Below are 4,668 nucleotides of genomic sequence, written 5' to 3'. Positions count from 1 at the left end.
TATAAGGCCGGATTCACAAAAGACTTACGCCGCGTAAGTGTAAATATGTGCCGTCGTATCTGTGCGCCGTGCCCATAAAACTAGATACGCCTGAAAATAGGCTTCATCCGACCGACGTAACATTCCTACACTGTCGTATCGTGGGCGCATATTTACGCTGGGCGCATTTTCCGCTCCCATTGATTTTCTATGCACATATGCAAATGAGGGAGATACGCCGATTCACGAACGTACTTGCGCCCGGCGCATAATATACGCGGTTTGTGTAAGTCGTACGTCCGGCGTAAAGTTATTCCCCATATAGGAGGTGCAACTCATGCAAAGGTATGGACCAGGTAACACAAGCCGTCGTATCTTTTGTTGTTTACGTTGTACGTGAATATGACTAGGCGTAGGTTACGTTCACGTCGTAGGCAGTGATTCGACGTATCTTAGGCAGTTGTTTCGACGTGATTCTGAGCATGCGCACTGGGATGCGGCCACGTTCATTTTAAGCACTTCTAGGACGCTTCGCCCATCATTTGCATGGGGTCACGCCTCATTAGCATCATTAGCATGCCTCATGCCCACTTCCACCTACGCTGGCTTACGCCGAGGAAACCCAGCGTATCTTTCAGTCCGCGTACACACGGTCGGACAAAACCGATGAGAATGGTCCGACGGACCGTTTTCATCGGTCCACCGCTGAAGTGGCCTGATGGTCTGATGATGCGTACACACCGCGTACACACCATCAGTTCAAATCCGATCGGGTCAGAACGCGGTGACGTAAAACACACGACGTGCTGAAAAAAAACGAAGTTCAATGCTTCCAAGCATGCGTCGACTTGATTCTGAGCATGCGCGGGTTTTGAACCGATGCTTTTGTGTACTAACCATCGGTTTGGACCGATCGGGCAGCGGTCCATCGGTTCGATTTTAAAGCATGTTTTAAAATTTTGGACTGAAGGAAAACAGACCGATGGGCTATACACACGGTCGAATTGGACCGATGAAACTGAACCTCGGTCCATTCTCATCGGTTTTGTCCGACCGTGTGTATGCGGCCTCAGAGGGAGTGGGAGCGAGTGCTTGGTGAATCCAGTGCTTGCCTCTGTGCGCTGCGCCGGCGTAGGGTAAAAGAGATACGCTACGCCGGCATAAATATGCGCCGAGCTATGTGAATATGGCCCATATATTTTTTTTCAAAATTGTCGCTCTTATTTTGTTTTTAGCGCAAAAAATAAAAAACACAGATGTGATCAAGAAAGCTCTATTTGTGGGAAAAGGATGACACACATTTAATTTGGGTACAGTGTTGTATGACCGCGCAATTGTCAATTAAAGTAACACAGTGCCGTATCGGAAAAAAATGGCCTGGTCATGAATGGGGGTACATTTTCCAGAGGGCAAGTGGTTAAGAAAAGTATTTATTTATACAAGTTTATGAAGTCTGTCAACCATATCCTTTTTTTTTGCAGGCTAAATTGGTCATTTTATAGTGGAATCGGTTTTAACAAAACAAACAAGTTAAAAAAAAAATCTGACATTATTCATTAACTATTTAATTGCACTAGATTAACCACTTCAGCCCCGGACCATTTGGCTGCCCAAAGACCCGGCCACTTTTTGCGATTCTGCACTGTGTCGCCTTAACTGACAATTGCGCGGTCATGCGACGTGGCTCCCAAACAAATTTCTTTGTTAGATACATTGTGCTAGAAGGTGCTTCTCCTATTTTAGAAAGTTGGGACGTAGCGCGCCTTGGCGATCATTGATACGCAGATTCCCTTGTCAGTGGGTCTGCATGGACAACCTTCAGGCAGAGGGATTGCCTCACTTTCCAAGGCCAAAAGGCCTATTGGCAAGGGGACTGCACGACTAATATACAGCAGAGTTTTCTGGGGCCTCAGTAGAGTGGTTGCAGGCCACTTCTGTTGGCGGCTGACTACCCACATGGCCCAAACACAATGCTGTCATGGTGGTGAACCAGGCAGTAGACCTGTCCCCATGGCCCAACGAGCCAACAGTCCTTCTCCTGACCACCACCAGTCCCTTGCCTAAGCCATACTTCTCTTGTTCCCCAGGTATAGGCCACTGGAAAAACAAGGATCAGCACTCTTCTTGCTGGAACTTTCCGCTACTTGGGTAACAGCCAGGCTTCACAACAGTTCATACAGCATGGTATTTAGTATTTCAAAGCAACATAACTTGTAAAAGTCCATCATTTCATGGTTCTAGGGCTAGGAGACCAGGGCTTTTTTCTGCAGGAACGCGGGGGAATGTAGTTCCGGCACCTCCAGCTCTGAATGTATTTAATGGTGCTCGAAGGTGGGTAGGGGGTGGAACCAAGGAACGGTGCTCGGAGGTGGGTAAGGAGTGGAACCAAGGAATGGTGCGCGGAGGTGGGTAAGGAGTGGAACCAAGGAATGGTGCTCAGAGGTGGGTAGGGGGTGAAACCAATGAATGGTGCTTGGAGGTGGGTAGGGGGTGGACACAAGAGGTGACTCAGAAGGAGGGAGTTCCTGCACCTACTTTGCGAGAAAAAAAGCCCTGGCTATATCAGTACAGAGACTCCCACCGACCAGCAGGATAGGTAAACAAGCAGGTCACCCTGGTGGATGATGCAGGCTCATCCAAGGTGCCGGGTCTAAGGTCTAACCCTGTATTCACCAGAGCTCCTGATAGTGTAGATTAATTTTGCTGTTAGTACCAGGTCATGGTCCTCAGGATTGCCCCACAGGGGTTCAGTAGCAGATAAAGCAGGTTGGGATCAAGCATAAACATACTCAGTAAACAAGCCAAAGGTGGGTAACAAGTGGTTGCAGGTTGGGTTAAAGCAGTAGCTTAGTTGAGGAACAAGCCAAAGGTGGGTAACAAGTGGTTGCAGGTTGGAATCAAGCAGAAGTGTAGTCGAGGAACAAGCCAAATGTCAGTAATGAGTGCTAATGAAGATACGGATGGCAGCAGGAGTGACAAGAGCAAGATATATGCTGAAAAGAGCACAATAATCTGGCAAACAGGAATTGCAAAGGCATGGCTAAAAAAGGAAATTAATGGGAGGAGCAAAGAGTTCAAGGATCTCCATAAACAAAGTCCAAGTCCAATAATATTTTCCTTTAGTGGTTTCATGTTAGCATATTCCTATTTTCTTGAGAAATAAATAAGACGTAGTTTTACTAAGCAGTGTGTTTGTTTTCACAGCTAACCTTATATTATTGTGCTAGCTACAGTAACATTATCAGAGTTTTAATCAACTAGCTAACTATAGGAATAGACAAATTAATGCATATATGGAATAAACAGAGGGAATCCGTAACCACCTTTGGATAATATTTATTTTAGCATTTATTTCACTGGGTACAAAAAAATGTTTACTTCAATAATTCCTTGATAGCTGCAAAGGTTATAAATCCACTCTTGCACCATTTGCCAACCCAGATATTGCCTTGGAAAAGAAGAAAGACCAAATGGCACACTCCAAAAAGAACTGGAGTGTCAGACAAGTAAAGTGGCTTCAGCCCGGCTCCATCCAGGCACGCCACCCTTTGACACATTTCACCCCACCCACAGGGCATAGTCATGGACCTTCATGGCTAAGCCCTGTGGTTGGGGGCGAAACACGTCGAAGCTGTGGCCTGGATGGCATCATGTGCCGGGTGTGGTCTGGATGGAGCTGGGCTGAAGACACTTTCCCTTGTCTGACATCTGGGCTTCTCTTTGGAGTGTGGCGCTTGGTCTTTCTTCCTTTTCACGCTTGCATATTGAGCCGGGACAGGCTTTTTGGCGCAGGCACCTTTTTAGTGTGCGCCACCTGACCCAATTGGAATAAGGACCTGTATCGGCACCCCAAGTTTTCTCATTTTATGGTCACAGATATTACCTTCAAAAAGTAGCAGTACATCATCACTGTGCTGTACATAGCTTGTGCAGAGAACACAGTTGGGGGAGGGACCTATCAGGCTCCACCCACTACAGGCTACCTGCAGAAAACTACCGGAGGGGCGGAGACAAGATCCATCACCCTGCACAAGTAGAGGCAGAGAGCAGAGCTGTGAGAGGGGCTCAACAGGCTCCACCCACTACAGGCTGCCTGCAGGAAACTACAGGAGTGGGCGGAGACAAGACCAGTTCCACTGCACAAGGAAAGAGAGCAGAGCTGTGGGAGGGGCTTAACAGGCTCTGCCTACTACAGGCTGCCTTCAGGAAACTACAGGAGTGGGCGGAGACAAGTACAGTCACCCTGCACAAGGGGAGAGAGCAGAGCTGTAGGAGGGGCCCAGCAGGCCCTGCCCACTACGGGCTACCTGCAGAAAATTACAGGAGGGGGTGGAGACAAGACCAGTCACTCTGCACATGGGGAGAGAGCAGAGCTATGGGAGGGGCCCAGCAGACCCCACCCACTACAAACTGCCTGCAGAAAACTACAGGAGGGGCCGGAGACAAGACCAGTCACTCTGCACATGGGGAGAGAGCAGAGCTGTGGGAGGGGCCCAGCAGACCCCACCCACTAATGGCTGACTACAGAAAACTACAGAAGGGGGCGGAGACAAGACCAGTCTCCCTGCACAAAAAGAGAGAGAGAGCCGAGCTGTGGGAGGGGCCCAGCAGACCCCACCCACTACAGGCAGCCTGCAGAAAACTACAGGAGGGGGCAGAGACAAGACCAGTCACCCTGCACAAAGAGAG

The sequence above is a fragment of the Rana temporaria genome, chromosome 5 (assembly GCF_905171775.1).
Source record: "Rana temporaria chromosome 5, aRanTem1.1, whole genome shotgun sequence".
Lineage (NCBI taxonomy): Eukaryota > Metazoa > Chordata > Amphibia > Anura > Ranidae > Rana > Rana temporaria.
The sequence above is the reverse complement of the archived record's forward strand: the minus strand, read 5'-3'. Positions refer to the sequence as shown.